The sequence below is a fragment of the Triticum urartu genome, chromosome 6, assembly GCF_003073215.2.
Source record: "Triticum urartu cultivar G1812 chromosome 6, Tu2.1, whole genome shotgun sequence".
Taxonomy (NCBI): Eukaryota; Viridiplantae; Streptophyta; class Magnoliopsida; order Poales; family Poaceae; genus Triticum; species Triticum urartu.
In genome coordinates, this window is record NC_053027.1 from 212,015,622 (window position 1) to 212,031,903 (window position 16,282).

The window sequence follows — 16,282 nt, forward strand, 5'->3', positions numbered from 1 at the left end:
TCGTGGACCCTTTGTGGGTGGAGCCCTTTGTGGACTCGTGCAACCGTCATCCTTTGTGGGTGGAGCCCTTTGTGGACTCGCACAACCGTTACCCTTTGTGGGTTGAAGTCTCCATCAACGTGGATGTAGGATAGCACCACCTATCCGAACCACGGGAAAAACATCCGTGTCTCCAATTGCGTTTGATTTCTCCAAACCCTTCCCTTTACATTCTTGCAAGTTGCATGCTTTACTTTCCGCTGCCAATATACTCTTTGCATGCTTGCTTGAATTGTGTGATGATTGCTTGACTTGTCCTACAATAGCTAAAATCTGCCAAGAACTAAAATTGGGAAAAGGTTAAGTTTTTATTTGGTCAAGTAGTCTAATCACCCCCCCTCTAGACATACTTTCAATCCTACAAGTGGTATCAGAGCTTTGGTCTCCATTTGCTTTGATCTCCATAGCTTTTGGTGGTCATAGCCTTGGTTTCACAACCTACGAGAGTATGGCGTCTAGCGAGGGAAATTATCACCGTAGAGGTCCTTACTTTGATGGTACTAATTTTGCTATTTGGAAGCATAAAATGAAAATGCATATTCTTGGACATAACCCCACCGTTTGGGCTATTGTGTGTGTTGGTTTGCAAGGTGACTTCTTTGATGGGAAAGAACCAAACCGTGAAGCTACCGCTGATGAGTTGAAGATCTTGCAATACAATGCTCAAGCTTGTGATATTCTCTTCAACGGATTGTGCCCCGAAGAATTCAACAAAATCAGCCGTCTTGACAATGCAAAGGAAATTTGGGACACTTTGATTGATATGCATGAAGGTACCGACTCCGTCAAGGAATCCAAGTTGGATGTGCTTCAAAGTCAACTTGACAAGTTCAAAATGAAGGATGGTGAAGGTGTCGCTGAAATGTACTCTAGGCTTGCTCTCATCACAAATGAGATTGCCGGCTTAGGAAATGAAGAGATGACCGATAGATTCATCATCAAGAAGATTCTAAGAGCCTTGGATGGAAAATATGATACCGTGTGCACATTGATCCAAATGATGCCCAATTACAAAGATCTCAAGCCAACGGAGGTGATTGGAAGAATTGTTGCTCATGAGATGTCTCTTAAGGATAAAGAGGAACTTCACAACAAATCAAGTGGTGCCTACAAAGCCTCGTGTGAAGCCCCTACATCATCAAGTGAGAAACAAGACTTCAATGAAGAATTGAGCTTAATGGTGAAGAACTTCAACAAGTTCTACAAGAGTAGAAGCAAAAATAGAAGCTTCAAGTCAAGGTCCTACGATGACAAAAGATCTTCTAGTCGAGAGCGAAACTGCTATAGTTGTGGAAGACCCGGACACTATTCCAATGAGTGTACGGCTCCCTACAAGAGAAGAGAAGATTCTCCAAAAAGAAGAAGCAAAGAATCACCACCAAGAGAGAGAAGGAGTAGAGATGATCGCTATGAACGAAGATACTCACGGAGAAGCAAGTATTTGGATAGGAAGGAAAAATCATCAAGGAGTTACACAAGACGAAGACATCAAGCTCATGTTGGTGAATGGCTATCCGGCTCCGACTCCGACAGCCACTCCGAGAGAAGTTATCACTCCGACTCCGAAGATACTCAAGATGAAGGTGTTGCCGGTCTAGCACTTGTGTCAACCAACTCCTACGACATATTTGACTCACCAAATGAAGGAATTGGAAGATGCTTCATGGCCAAAGGTCCTAAGGTAACACACCCCGAGTATGTTGATTTCAATAGTGATGAAGATGACTTGTTAGGTGATGATTTGCTTGTTGACAACTCTAGTGATGAATACTATGATGAAACGTCAATTAATCATGCTAATCAAGATAAAACGAATGACAATGATAAGGAGAAGATTGAGGCTCTAACTAAAGAACTAAACACTCTTAAGTTAGCTCATGAAACTATCTTCGATGATCATCGAGAACTTTTAAGAGCTCATGAGAAATTACGCTTTGAAAAGCTCAATCTTGAGCAAGAGCATGAGTTCTTAAAAGCAATCAATGATGATCTCCGCAATAAAAGTTCTTCTCACATTGCCAAGCATTTACTCTTATCCACTTACATGCCTCAAGTCAAGTCTAATAACAAGAACAAGAAAGATTCTTACTCTAGTAGTAACAATGATCATGCTAAATCCAATATTGTTGCTTCTAGTCGTTCTCTTGATTCCACTAATGATTCTCTTAGCCAAGTTACACTTGAGCAAGAAAATAGCTTATTGAAGGGAATTATAGAGAAAGGAGTGTACAAAAGCCTTGCCGGGAGTAAGCAATTCGAGGAAATTGTGCGCAAGCAAGGAATGCACCGGAAGAATCAAGGTGTTGGTTTTGAACGAAAGTTCAATGCCAATGGAGTTGAGTGGGAATAAGATCAATACCCCAAGACAAAGTTTGTTCCTCAACAAGAGAAGTATGATACTTCCTTCAAGGGGACACAAGCTCAAGATGATCTTCCACCACAAGACTACAAGCAAAAAGGCAAGGACAAGCTTCAAGAGGAAATTGATGCATTTGAAGAAGCTCCTAAGACCTTAGTCAAGTGGATTCCCAAGACTACTTCAAGTTCCACTTCATCAAGTACGACTACAACTCCAAGGATTCCCATCAAGATGGTGTGGATCCAAAAGAAGAAGAACTAGAGAGTTCTTGAGGGTGACTCCGCCAACATACTTTACTCTTATCATTTTGGCAAGAACAAGTGCAATCAACTTCCACATCTTGCACTAGTTCAAGGAGTCACAAACCCTATTGTTGGTAAGACAAGGGACAAGGTAACCTAAAAGTTTTCATGGACATCATCTTGTGTGTGCATCACTCTATGTCTATGGATATCCTTGTTTGTTCCTTGTGGGACTAACCCATGTAGGTATTGAAAGTGCAATTCACTCAAATGGATAGCTCCAAGTGATCTACATCAACATTGAGCATCCACATCTTCAACATCTACATGAAGTCATCATCGACAAAACCCGAGGTTAGTTCATCCATCTAAGGGGGGATATCACATCTAGGGGGAGCTTTACTCTAAGACTTGAGCTAAAGCAACTCTAAAGATGTGAACACAACAATGCTTTATGTAAAAGTGGTAACCCCACTTGAGCTTAAATGATGAGTATGACCTATGATCAAGTGTTCTCACTTGACTCCTAAGTCAATATACTCATATATAGATGACCTAGTCATCGCAAATTGCTTGGTAGATGCTAGAATTGGTTGTGCATGCCTTGTCACATATTTCATTTGCCATCTTATTGTGTGAGCATGTTGGTTGCATATTTTACTCATTCGAGGACATCCACTTGTTGTTTTGATTGTTTGGTTTTATTTCCTTTTGCCAAGTGGATGGACAAGAATGCCTAAGAACCTCCTCTAGCTATCTATGCTTTTCTCGTCTCAAACTCTATTCATGCTGCATCACAAAATTTGATCAAGTCAGATTCGAACCATTCTGTGTGAGGAGCGCTCAGAGTCCCCGATTCGTCATAGACTTAAACTTCCAAAACCTCTTTATGATTCTCGGTCTGACCGATACCCCACTTTTGGTCCTACCAAGATCATTAAGTTGATCTAGGTTTTCGATCTCGGTGCAACCGATTTGAACATTTCGGTCACACCGAGTTTCAGTAACTGCTTGCAGTTATGAATCTCAGTGCCACCGAGTTGTTCCACTCGGTCACACCGATAGGGTCGGGCTATATATAGTCACGGGCAAAATTTTGGAAATTTCTCTGAACCCCTTCGCCCGCGCGATAGCCTACTCTGCCAACGTGGTCTCCGAATCGTCTCCTCACCGCCAGCCGCCTCCAGTCGCTAGTCTCCGTCGCCGTCAACGGGAATTCTACCCCACCGTTGCCTCCGTAGCGAGTCTCCGCCGAACTAGGGTATGGACTCGATCTTTGTGCTATTCTCCAATCTGATTCTTAGCACATTGTGATCATCATGATTCTTGCCACGATTGAAACACTCCTGTCCAGTCAATGCGTTCATAGATTAGGTTTGATTCGAAAATTTTAGGGTTAGGTTTCCGCCGAAACCATCTCGGACCCACCGAGTTGAAAAACTCGGTCCCACCGATTTGGCTTATGCCATTGCACAAGTGAGACTCGGTCTGACCGAGAATTACTTATCGGTGTGACCGATTTTGGAACTCTGTGAAACCCTAGCAGTCTCGGTGCCACCAAACTGTGACTCGGTCCAACCGAGTTCACTAGTTTAGGTTCCAAAACTGCTTCGGTATCACCGAGTTTGAAAATTGATAGATCCAAGATGATTTCAGTGGGAAACTAAAACTAAGTTTTTGGATCATTCTTTTTGCAAAGATCTCTGCATTTTGTGATGCTCATCCACTCTACCTCATCTATAAACTATTCACAGGGTCAGCAGTCAGCTTGTTCAACATGTCAGATCAGAGTGACAGCCAGAATGTGTCAGAACAGCAAGTGGTGATGAGTGAGGGCACTAGTCCCTCCAGCTCTTCAGATGATGGAAGCAGAAGTACCCCAAGCAATCTGCCAAAAGCTGCCACTAGACAGAGGAAGAAGAGAACTTCAGATTCTGAAGATGAAGATTATGTGGCAGAGGAAGAGGCCACATCAAAGAGAGTTGAGCCAGCTCAAGGCACAAAGCCAGGACTGAAGATCAAAAGGCCAGCAGGCAGGCAGCCTATGTCAAAGGCTAGAGCTTCAACTGAAAAGCCTGCACCCATAGAGCCAGTTGCTGCTGAAGGCAAGAAGAGGAAGGAAAGGGTCAAGAAGAGGAAGAAGAAGAGGTAGCTGCACCAGCACCTAAGGCACTCAAGCTGATGGGTGATGCCATAAGATCAGGGGCAGCTGCTTCCAAGGCCAAGCCAGCTCCAAGTCCAAAACCAAAGAGAAATACAAGAAGCATCCCAGCTGCTGAAAAGAACAAGGCCCCAGTGCCTGAAGCTGCAGAAGAAGAGGAAGAGAATGTTCTTAGAAAGCTCAAGCCCAAGATCCCAGACCACAATGATGCTCATCCTGTGGCTGAAGACATGAAGCTCAGGAGAGACTCAGGGCTGAGGAAATGGAGAGAAGCAGATCCGTATGCTTCAAGGAGAAGGACTGTTGTGGATTACAGATTTCACACCAAGGAACAGCAGGACTTCTATGAGACAGTTTTGCTTGACAAGAAGCCAATAGTTTGTGACATGAGATGGGTCGACTGGACCTACATGAAGGAAAATGAGGAACACTACCCTGGAGTGTATGACAGCTTTAGTGCGTGTGGAGTTGCAGACTTTGTTGGGCAGAAGCTCACAAAGTGGAACGAGGAGCTAATCATGCAGTTCTACTCCACAGCACACTTTTACCCAGATGGAAAGATCACATGGATGTCAGAGGGTACGAGGTACCAATCTACTGTTGCTGAGTGGGCACAGCTCATCAATGCCCTAGAGGAGCATGAGGATGACTTGGATATCTATGCGAAGAAGAAGATGGATCATAACTCAATGTCCAATATGTACAAGGAAATTCCCAATGAAGCTCTTGATACTTTCAAGTTTGGGTCTGTGCATTATCTTCTGTCAGGGCTGCCTACTATAAATTGGATATTGAGGCACACTCTCTTGCCCAAGTCTGGAGATCACAAGATGATCAGAGGCCATGCAATCAATTTGCTTCATGTATTTGATGTACCTCAGAAATTCAAAGTCATGAGCCTCATAGTAGAGACTATCAAGAGGACTGCAGCAGACCAGAAGAGGAGCTGTGGGTATGCCCCACAAATTCAGGAGATCATTAACTCCAAGATGGGCATGGGCATATACTTGTTGGACAAGGAACACTTACCCATCCGTCCAGATTTTGAGGACAATCAAGTTGTGATGACTGAAAATGAACCATCATCTGCCCAAGCACAAGCAAAGAAGGAGAAGGCAAGGAAGGAGAAAGCTGCCAAGATGCCAACTCAAGAGGAGGCATCTGAGTATTTCTTGAAGACCAAACAAGAGCAGCTTGGTTACCTGATTGCATCCACCCTGCGGATTGAGAAAGGACTAGCCACCCTAACTCAAAACCAGGGAAGCCTAGAGAGAATCATGGAACAAAAGTTCTATGACTTGGATGTCAAGGTGACAGAGATTCAGACTGCAGTGGAGCAGCTCCAGGATGACATGCAGGAGAGGAGAGGCAGGACTACCACTCATGCCTTTGCTAGAGTGCCACGAGGTCCGAGGTCGTCTGCCGTGCCAGTTGCTGACACCAGAGCCACCACTTCAGCACCAGCTACAGCCTCAGTTCCACCAGCTCCAGCATCTACTTCAGCTCCAACTCCAGCGTCTACTTCAGCGTCTACAGAAGCCTTCGTCCTTGGAGTGATCCGGACTCCACCACCACCAGAAGATCAAGCCTGAGTGTCGATCTAGCACTATGCATTTTCTAGGAACTTTTTGGTAACTTGTTGCCAAAGGGGGAGAAAAATGTATAGATCATAGGCTTCGAGAGAGAGAGTGTTGTTTTTTTTTCTCTCTTGCTTTATTTGGTGGTTTTTCGAACTTTGTTTGCTTTTGAGTGCTTGAGATACTACGTCATTATCTGTTTGATCATAAGCTACACTTAATGTTTGCTTAATGCTATTATCTTATCTATCTTATGTGATCATTCACTATTCTTGGTGATGAGTGCATGTATTTCATTCTTATCATTTTAAGCGCTCCACCAAGATGTATGTGACAAGGAAGAGTAACCCATGACTCTAACTCTTTGTGCATTTGCAGTCCAAAGAAAATTTTAAATATGCACAAATTTAGGGGGAGCTCTTACTTATCACATACTTCTCAAAGCGACGATATATTTCATGCTTATTATCATTTGTCGAAGCTTTGATCTATATGTTGTCATCAATTACCAAAAAGGGGGAGATTGAAAGTGCAACTATCCCTAGGTGGTTTTGGTAATTCATAACAACATATAGCTCATTGAGCTAATGCTATTCCAAGATGACTATTTCAGGAAAGCTCAATGATTGGCATGGCATGGATGTGAAAGTGGAACCCTCAAAATGCTAAGGACAAAGGATTAGCTCAAGCTCAAAAGCTCAAGACTCTTCCTTCCATATTTTAGTGATCCAAGATCACATTGAGTCTTTAGGAAAAGCCAATACTATTAAGGAGGGATGAGGTGTTGCTTAATGAGCCTCTTGCTTCATGTGCTTAGTGATATGCTCCAAAACCCTCAACTACTTTCCCATATCCACATATGACCTAAACCCTAAGCCAAACTCGGTCCTACCGATTCTTTCTATCCGGCGCCACCGAGTTTCACTTGTCATAAGCCACTGCCAAACCCTAGCAATTCGGTTCTACCGATAGGGATCTCGGTCTCACCGAGATGGGATTGCAAACTCTCTGTTTCCCTTTCGTAACTTTTCGGTCTCACCGAAAGAGCGAATCGGTCCCACCGAGATTGCAATGTAAATTCAGTGTTTCCTTTTTGTAAATTTTCGGTCTCACCGAAAGAGCAAATCGGTCCCACCGAGTTTGCCTGAACAACTCTCTGGTTAGCTAATTGCCAAATTCGGTCTCACCGAGTTTGTGTAATCGGTCTCACCGAGATTACGTTATGCCCAAACCCTAACCATATCGGTCCTACCGAGTTGCATGTCAGTCCCACCGAAAATCTCTAACGGTCACTAGGTTTACATTTTCGGTCTGACCGAGTTTGTTGATTCGGTCCCACCGAGATTGGAAAACTGTGTTTAACGGTTGGATTTTGTGTGGAGGCTATATATACCCCTCCACCTCCTCTTCATTCGTGGAGAGAGCTATCAGAACACATACACAATTCCTACTCATATGTTCTGAGAGAGAACCACCTACTCATGTGTTGACACCAAGATATTCCATTCCTACCATACGAATCTTGATCTCTAGCCTTCCCAAGTTGCTTTCCACTCAAATCTTCTTTCCAAAAAATCCAAATCCTATGAGAGAGAGTTGAGTGTTGGGGAGACTATCATTTGAAGCACAAGAGCAAGGAGTTCACTACCTACACACCATTTGTTACTTCTTGGAGAGTGGTGTCTCCTAGATTGGCTAGGTGTCACTTGGGAGCCTCCGACAAGATTGTGGAGTTGAACCAAGGAGTTTGTAAGGGCAAGGAGATCGCCTACTTCGTGAAGATCTACCGCTAGTGAGGCAAGTCCTGTGTGGGCGATGGCCATGGTGGGATGGACAAGGTTGCTTCTTCGTGGACCCTTTGTGGGTGGTTGCTTCTTCGTGGACCCTTTGTGGGTGGAGCCCTTTGTGGACTCGCGCAACCGTCATCCTTTGTGGGTGGAGCCCTTTGTGGACTCGCACAACCGTTACCCTTTGTGGGTTGAAGTCTCCATCAACGTGGATGTAGGATAGCACCACCTATCCGAACCATGGGAAAAACATCCGTGTCTCCAATTGCGTTTGATTTCTCCAAACCCTTCCCTTTACATTCTTGCAAGTTGCATGCTTTACTTTCCGCTGCCAATATACTCTTTGCATGCTTGCTTGAATTGTGTGATGATTGCTTGACTTGTCCTACAATAGCTAAAATCTGCCAAGAACTAAAATTGGGAAAAGGTTAAGTTTTTATTTGGTCAAGTAGTCTAATCACCCTCCCCCTCTAGACATACTTTCGATCCTACAACTTGCAGTACATCGTCCAAATGCACTTTGTCCGGGAAGAAGCCACCAACAATGTAGCTGAGTATGAAGGGCTCCTTGCCGGGCTCAGAATTGCAGCAGAATTGGGAATCAAGAAGCTAATCATATGAGGAGATTCACAGCTTGTTGTGAGACAAGTTAACAAGGCTTATCAAAGCCCATTGATGGAAGCATATGTTGAGGAAGTAAGGAGATTGGAGGAGCACTTTGACGGGTTGTAGACAGAGCACGAACCACGTGCGGAAAACAGCATAACTGATCACCTGTCAAAGTTTGCTGCGCGGAAGCTTCCTATGGAACTAGGAACTTTTGTTCTCTGTCTCTCTCAGCCCTCCGTATCACCAGCCACAATGGCCTGAAAAAGGAGAAAGTTGGACTACGGTAAGCCTCTCCTGGTCAAGCCGTCCGCTCCCAGCAGAGACCCTGCCGGAAATAACTCCTCACAGCCTGCCGGACGACCTCCTCCAGCCAGGCCTATGGACCCCGCGAACGAGGCTGGTGCTCCCACAGCAGAGGAGGTGCCGTTAGTCCTCGTTTCCGAGCCCTAGGCTCCAACTTGGGCAAGGCACATCGTCCGCTTCCTCCAAACCGGAGTACTTCCCGATGACCAAGATGAAGCTGAGAAAGTCGCCCGGAGGGCTAGTATGTATCATTTTGTCGATGACACTCTATACAGAAGGAGGCCCAATGGTGTGGAATTGAAGTGTGTCTGCCTGGGGGATGGAAAGGAACTGCTGGCTGAGATTCACAGAGGAATGTGCGGCTCACACATTGGATCAAGGGCATTAGTTGGGAAAGCATTCCAGCAAGGATTCTATTGGACCACAACCCTCCAAGATGTGGTCGAGCTCGTCACGACATGTGAAGCCTGCCAGTTCCATTCCAAGAGAACACACCAGCCTTCCCAAGCCCTTCAGACAATCCCTTTATCATGGCCATTTCCGGTCCGGGGGCTTGATATCCTCGGCCCCTTCCACCGAGCAATCGAGAGATTTGAATTCTTGTTCGTCGCTATCGACAAGTTTACAGAGTGGCCAGAAGTGACTGCTGTGAGAAAGGTGACTGCTCAGTCAGCTATCAAGTTCTTGAAAGAGTTGGTGTGTCGTTTTGGAGTTCCGGCAAGGATCATCACTGACAACGGCACCAATCCACGAGCCATGCCTTCATGCAATGTGTACGTACCCTCGGATGCAAAATCTCATTCGCCTCTGTGGCACGCCCCCCCTGGAGCAATGGACAAGCTGAGAGGGCGAACACTAAAGTGCTATGTGGACTCAAGACAAGAACTTTTCATACGCTGCAGAAGCACGGCATGCAGTGGTTCGAGGAGCTGCCAGTAGTTCTCTGGTCCTTCAAAACGACACCTAATCAAGCTACCGGGTAGACTCCCTTCTCCCTAGTCTACGGGGCAGAAGCAGTTATCCCCACGAAACTCATTTATGGGTCCCCTCGAGTGCTTGCCTACGATGAAGTAGCGCAAGATCAGCACCGGCGTGATGACGCTATGCTAATCGAGGAGAACCGTCACTGGGTTGCTACATGTGCTGCACGCTACCAGCAAGCCCTGCGCCTCTATCACAGCCGCAGGGTTCATGCCCAGTGTTTTGAGGAAGGTGACCTTGTCCTTAGGCGACTTCAGTCTGCCAAGGGTACAAATGTAGCGACCTGACCCGAATGGATCAAGTCTCTGTGCTTAAGTGTCATCCCTGGATCGGTATGCTGACACACACAGTACTCGAAGGATTTATAACAGAGGTAAATCACATGTATAAAGTAACGTAAATACTATTACCTCAATCCATAAGCGGAAGCAACAAGGTTGTGGATTCCCATCAACACCAACGGCAAAGTTGAGTGTAGAAATCGTAACCCTAACGTATCACTTACTCGTCGTAAAATAATCCTGCAACATGAGACGTTGCAGCCCGAAACGGGTCAGTACATTGAATGTACTGGCAAATTCACACCATAGAGAAAATGATGAACAATGGCTATCACTATATGAATATATGGCTGGTGGAAAAGCTCTATGGTTATAAGGTTTTTGCGAAAAGCCAATTTTCCCCTACTGCAAAGGAATACATTTTAATTAACTATCATGGTGGTTGTTGAACATTGAGAATGGTTGACAGCATTCTCAATCCCAATTAAGTAACATCATTAAAACCCAACAATATTCATTTAAAGTAACATGATGAGATCAACAGGATAATCCAAGAACTAGATACTCAAGATGTCCATAACCGGGGACACGGCTAATCATGATTAGTTTATACACTCTGCAGAGGTTTGCGCACTTTTCCCCACAAGACTCGATCGCCTCCGTTGGATTTCTCGCACTACATGGTGTTTGAGAAACGGATGACCGAGACATAGTCTTTCAGAAGCGCTAGCACCTTACGATCGGGTAGACCGGTACACCTACATCCCCTACATCTGCTAGTCTACCACTATAAGAGTTCGCACAACTTAGTCAACTATGCCAGAGCCCATAATGGCTTGTGGCTGCACACAGAAGTTTCTAGTATGAATAATCTCATGATCCCTTTGGGCCTGGGTGGCGGTCCAATAAAAACAGGCAAGTCCTGATAGACATCAGGTGCCTCAATCCACCCAGATGTGTGTTTAAGTTGCCACCTTAGGTAAACCATTAAATTATCAATCTCACATCTGTCATGGATATCACTCACCCAATCCACGTCTACTAGCATAGCATGGCATAATAAGCAAGCGTATAAGTAACTCCCAAAGGTTTGATAATAAACTGGTAATAGGTACTACCTCATCTACTTCCCATCCCACAATTTAATTAGATCCTACTCATGCAATGTGTGAGGATTGATCTAATGCAATAAAACTGGGTTGTAGAAAAGGTATGATCAAAGTGTGAACTTGCCTGCAATGTTGATGAAGATGATTCACACTCAAACTCTTGATAGATCTACTCGTCACACTCCGGTCAATCTATCGTAAGCACACAATAGTAACCACACATAAGCAATCACTCAAAAGATCAAAAAGAAGGAAGAAGACGATTCGGAAACATCAAAACCAAGCAAATAACTCTTGCAACATAAAACAATTTCTAACAGTACCAAAATTATGTGAATTTGGCCTTATCAGAATGTTTAGGTCAAGAGCTTCGATTTGCAAAAAGAATCAACTAAAACGGAGCTACGAAACTCAAGTTATGATCAAACGAAGTTTGAATTCAAATCTGCTCTAATTCAAATTTTAAACTTTTCAAAAACATGTTTGAGTTGGTTTAATGGATAGAGGAGATCATAACGAAGAAGTGGGCGTTGGTTTCGTTGGATTTGGACTAACGAGTAAAAAGTTGTGCTTGCTTGAAGTATAGGGACTATTCTGTAAATAAAGTATTCACAACTAGGTCCCTGGCCGAAAAAAACAGAAAACGAAAAATCTAAATAGCGAACATTCGCTACCGAACACTACCAAACGAAAACCGTTCGCTACGAACCCTAACTAACGAATAGTTCACTGAATAACTAGACTTTAAAAAAATAGATCTAGGTTTTTTGTAGAAAACCGATCTAGGTTCTTTTTTAAAAAAAATGAAAACCAAACTGGTGAACCGGGGCGGTCAATTACCGGTTCGGGGCGGCAGTGCCGGCGGTTTCCGGCGCAGCGGCGACGGTCGGCGGCGGGCTCCGGCGAAGCGCGGCAGAGGCGAGGCGAGCAAGAGGCGGCGCGACTTCGCGGCGAGGGGCGAGGGCGGCGAGGGGCGAGGGCAGCGCGGGGAGCGGTGCGGTGGCACAGGCGAGCGGCTGCGGCGGTGATGCGGCGCGGCGGCGGCAACGAGATGCGCGCGGCGGTGGCAGCGGGATGCAGCGCGGCGAGGCGAGGAAGGAGAGGCGGGGCTCGGGGCCGCGCTATATAAGGGGAGGAGAGGAGGTGGCGTGCAGGAGGGGTAAGGCGGCGGCGGCTTCCGTGGAGGCCACAGCGCGGCGGCGTGCTGGCTCGGGAGTCCCTCCCGAGCTCGGGGACGATGAGGAGGTGGGCTGGGCCGCGGCCTGGGAGCTGGGCCGGCCCAGTCGGCGGGAAGGTTTTTTTTAAAAAAAACGTTTAACAGACAAAAGAAATAATAAAACGATAAGAAATAAAAACAAACTATAGGCATACAATATACCAAAATTTGCAGAAAATGATTTTCTACGACATGGACATTTTCCTAGCACCAAATAAAATACACACAAATTCAGATAAATCAAAGAGTGCTACTGGTCTATTAAAATCCAACAAAAATCATTTAAAAAAATACCAAAATGATTTCAAATTAATTTTTCTCCAATTTTCTAATGTAGGGAATCATGTTACCCTAATTTCCATATAGTTTATTTTTGGAGAAAAATAATTTGAATAAAACTCAAATAAATCCAAATTGAAAATAAATTCAAAAGAACTTTGAATTTAATTCTTTGAAACTCCCAACTCATATTTCATATAATTTGAAGAAGTCATTTTATCTTCTCTCGTGAAAATCATTGAGTTGCATAAAGTTTCAGAATTGGAAAATATTTCCCAATGGAATTCAAATATTTTTCAAACACCCTTTTCATTTTTAAATGGAAGAAGTCATATCATCTTCACTCAAGGGTTTTGTATTTGAAAAGAATTTGAATTCATGGAGATCAGAAAGCAAATATGAAAGTTTGGGAAAGTCCTTTTATTCCCTCTCATTTAACTTTCAAAGAGTTTCGAATTCACTCACTTTCAGTCAATCAATCAAACAATCAATCAAATCTATCTATTTATTATAACATTCCAAAATTTAGAATTTTGGGATGTTACAAACCTACCACCCTTAAAATGAATCTCGTCCTCGAGATTTGGAGAGGCTAGCAAGAAAAAGTTAGGGTTTGGGGGTCTCCTCAAAATCCATCAATCATCCCAGGGGTCTGGGGTGCTACCACCCTTAGAAGCATGGTTACAGCTCCATCGAAACTCATATACTTCATCCATATTGTTAACAGTGTCGGTCTTCTCAAATACTCGGAAAATTCCTTCTCTGGCTCTTCCGGTAGTGGCATAACCTTTTCCTCAATTCTTTTGTCCTTTCCTCTTGGTAAGGTTATTCCGAGATTGGGACTTCTTAGCTGATGGGTCGGGCACCAAAACTAAACAACTATCGATATCTCATGGTGGTCAACAATTTATGGTTTCTCCTGCAGGAAATGGGTTTGGGTTGATCCTCACCGTATAACCTACGGTTGGAAAAAGCTGCCTTGTACAAGGGAAAAAAATTGCTATACCATTCTAAGGTTTAAAGAAGGTTTAATATCGTCGTCACTCTACTTAGGTAAGTCACTCAGATTTACCATCCCACATAGCAAGGCGAATAATAAGAGTAAGTCGGTATGGTGATCAATCCATCCCGCACCCAAATCATTACCTTGTATATGTTTTAGCGAATCTCGCATTCTAACACTCGGTCATCCTCACAAGCATTGCAGAATTTCTCTTGTCGACGAACCAAGTTCGAATATATCCATAGATTCTGCAAGCCAGACAAACATCTATCGTTTCTTCACAACTCTCAGGTTTTGCGTTACTCCTATAAGATCGTCTGTCGACAAAGGTATCTCCACTTCCAGGGTTCTTCCTTCAGCAAGAATGTGCTTGCTTCTTGGCAGGTCCTGGGGCCTGTGGGTTATGGCCCATCTCATCACTTGTAAACCTTGAACTCATCATCGGGGCAACTGATCATTATTCCAACATCCAACATCCAACTTCCAGCTTCCTAGCATACTACAATCCATCCAATTGTAATGTCTTCCTTCCTTCTATTAGCTCCAAACTAAAACGTGATTACTCAAACTCATCATGGAATTTCCATTGATCCATATTCGAACATCATATCTCCTTTATATCCAATAGTAATTCATCTCTTCATCCTCGTGGGATATCCCTCATACCGAGATAAAAACTTATACTTATGAAGTCCATATTCCACTTCGTGGAACATCATTATCCTTTTCCACGGTCAAGCGTCCTTACAAGGGAATATTGGCCATCTCTGCATGGCACTTCTTCAACTGGGAAACGTGAAACACATCTTGAACTCCTGACAGTCCTTCGGGTAACTCAAACTTGTAGGCCACTTCTCTCATACGCTTCAAAACTCGGTATGGTCCTACAATTCTCGGGGCTAACTTTCCTTTAACTCCAAATCGTTTAACTCCTCGCAGAGGGGGCACGCGAAGACATGCTCTGTCTCCAATTTCATAGACTACCTCCTTGAGTTTTTGAGTCTACATAACTCTTCTGCCTGGACTGAGCTACCTTTAGTCTATCTCGAATCAAATTAACATTCTCTTCTGACTCCTTGATCACATTAGGTCCAAACAACTGACGGTCTCCAACTTCATCCCACATACTCTTGCGGTATCACACATATCGAGACAAAACTCGTATTCATTTTGTCCGAAATCCACTCAGTGGAGTATCCTTATCTTTTCCAGGGGTCAATGGTTCTTACAGGGTACTACCACCCTTAAAATGCACAAACCTTCCATAGACCATATTTCTCATATCCAAAAAAAGGTCAAAATCCTTCTTCATAGAGTAACAACTCATAAAATCCATATCAGTACCAACGTTGCTACTTTATTCATTCTCCAATGATTACAATCTCTTGCTTTTCCATTACAAGTCTCAACTCAACACCTCAATATAAAAGAAAATGTTCTCACTTCTACTACTCCATTTCTTTTGTTGCAAACTCAACTATCTAGCACAAGTTTCCTTCTCCTTGGGGCAATCTCTGGCAAAGTGCCCTGCTTTATTACAACGGAAACATATTACTTCTGGAAAGTATCGAGGTTTCCTTTTTGGGCAACTGTTGAGGTAGTGCCCTGACTCCTTGCACCTGTAACAGGTGATATGACTCAGGTCCTTCCTAGAATCCAATCGGTTTCTCTTCCTGGACTTTTCCATTCCAATCAGGGCTTCTATTTCCTGTGGGTCATACTCTATTTCGTCCGTCGGGAATTCTACTAGATCCCCATTCAAACAATTTTGGGAGATGTGTCCTTCTTCTCCACATGAATAGCAAGACTTAGTGCAGGGTTTACTCGGGTCCTCTTTAGATGTGTCCTCCTTCATCACAGTTTCTTCTAAAATTTCCATGAGGGCTCCTTTCATTTCTTCTTTCTTCTGCTGGGTGGTTCGTTGTACCATGGGGTAAATGTGACACTGAGCAGGATAGTGGGTAGTCCCTTCACACAAGAAACAAGTAATCTTCCTAGTTGGGCATTCTTCAACTGGGTGACTTCCTTCACAGTTAGGGCATTCATCCTTGTGTTCTTTATGGGTGTATCCTATTTCTCCACAAATCTTGCATGCACAAGGTTTCCTTATATCCTTTCCACAAGACTTCAACTTCTGGGACACAAGGTGAGATCTTTGCAGAGTCAACTTAAATTCTTTCCAAGTGGTTACTCTTTGCCATCCATTGATGGTTTGGTACATCCTCCACCAAGTAGCAGCACCTCTTTCAAAGCACTGTAGAGCATGCTGGGTCATATCCTTTTCGACTATAGGGTTATTCTCCATGTGATCCTCCATGTTTTGAATACATCGATCT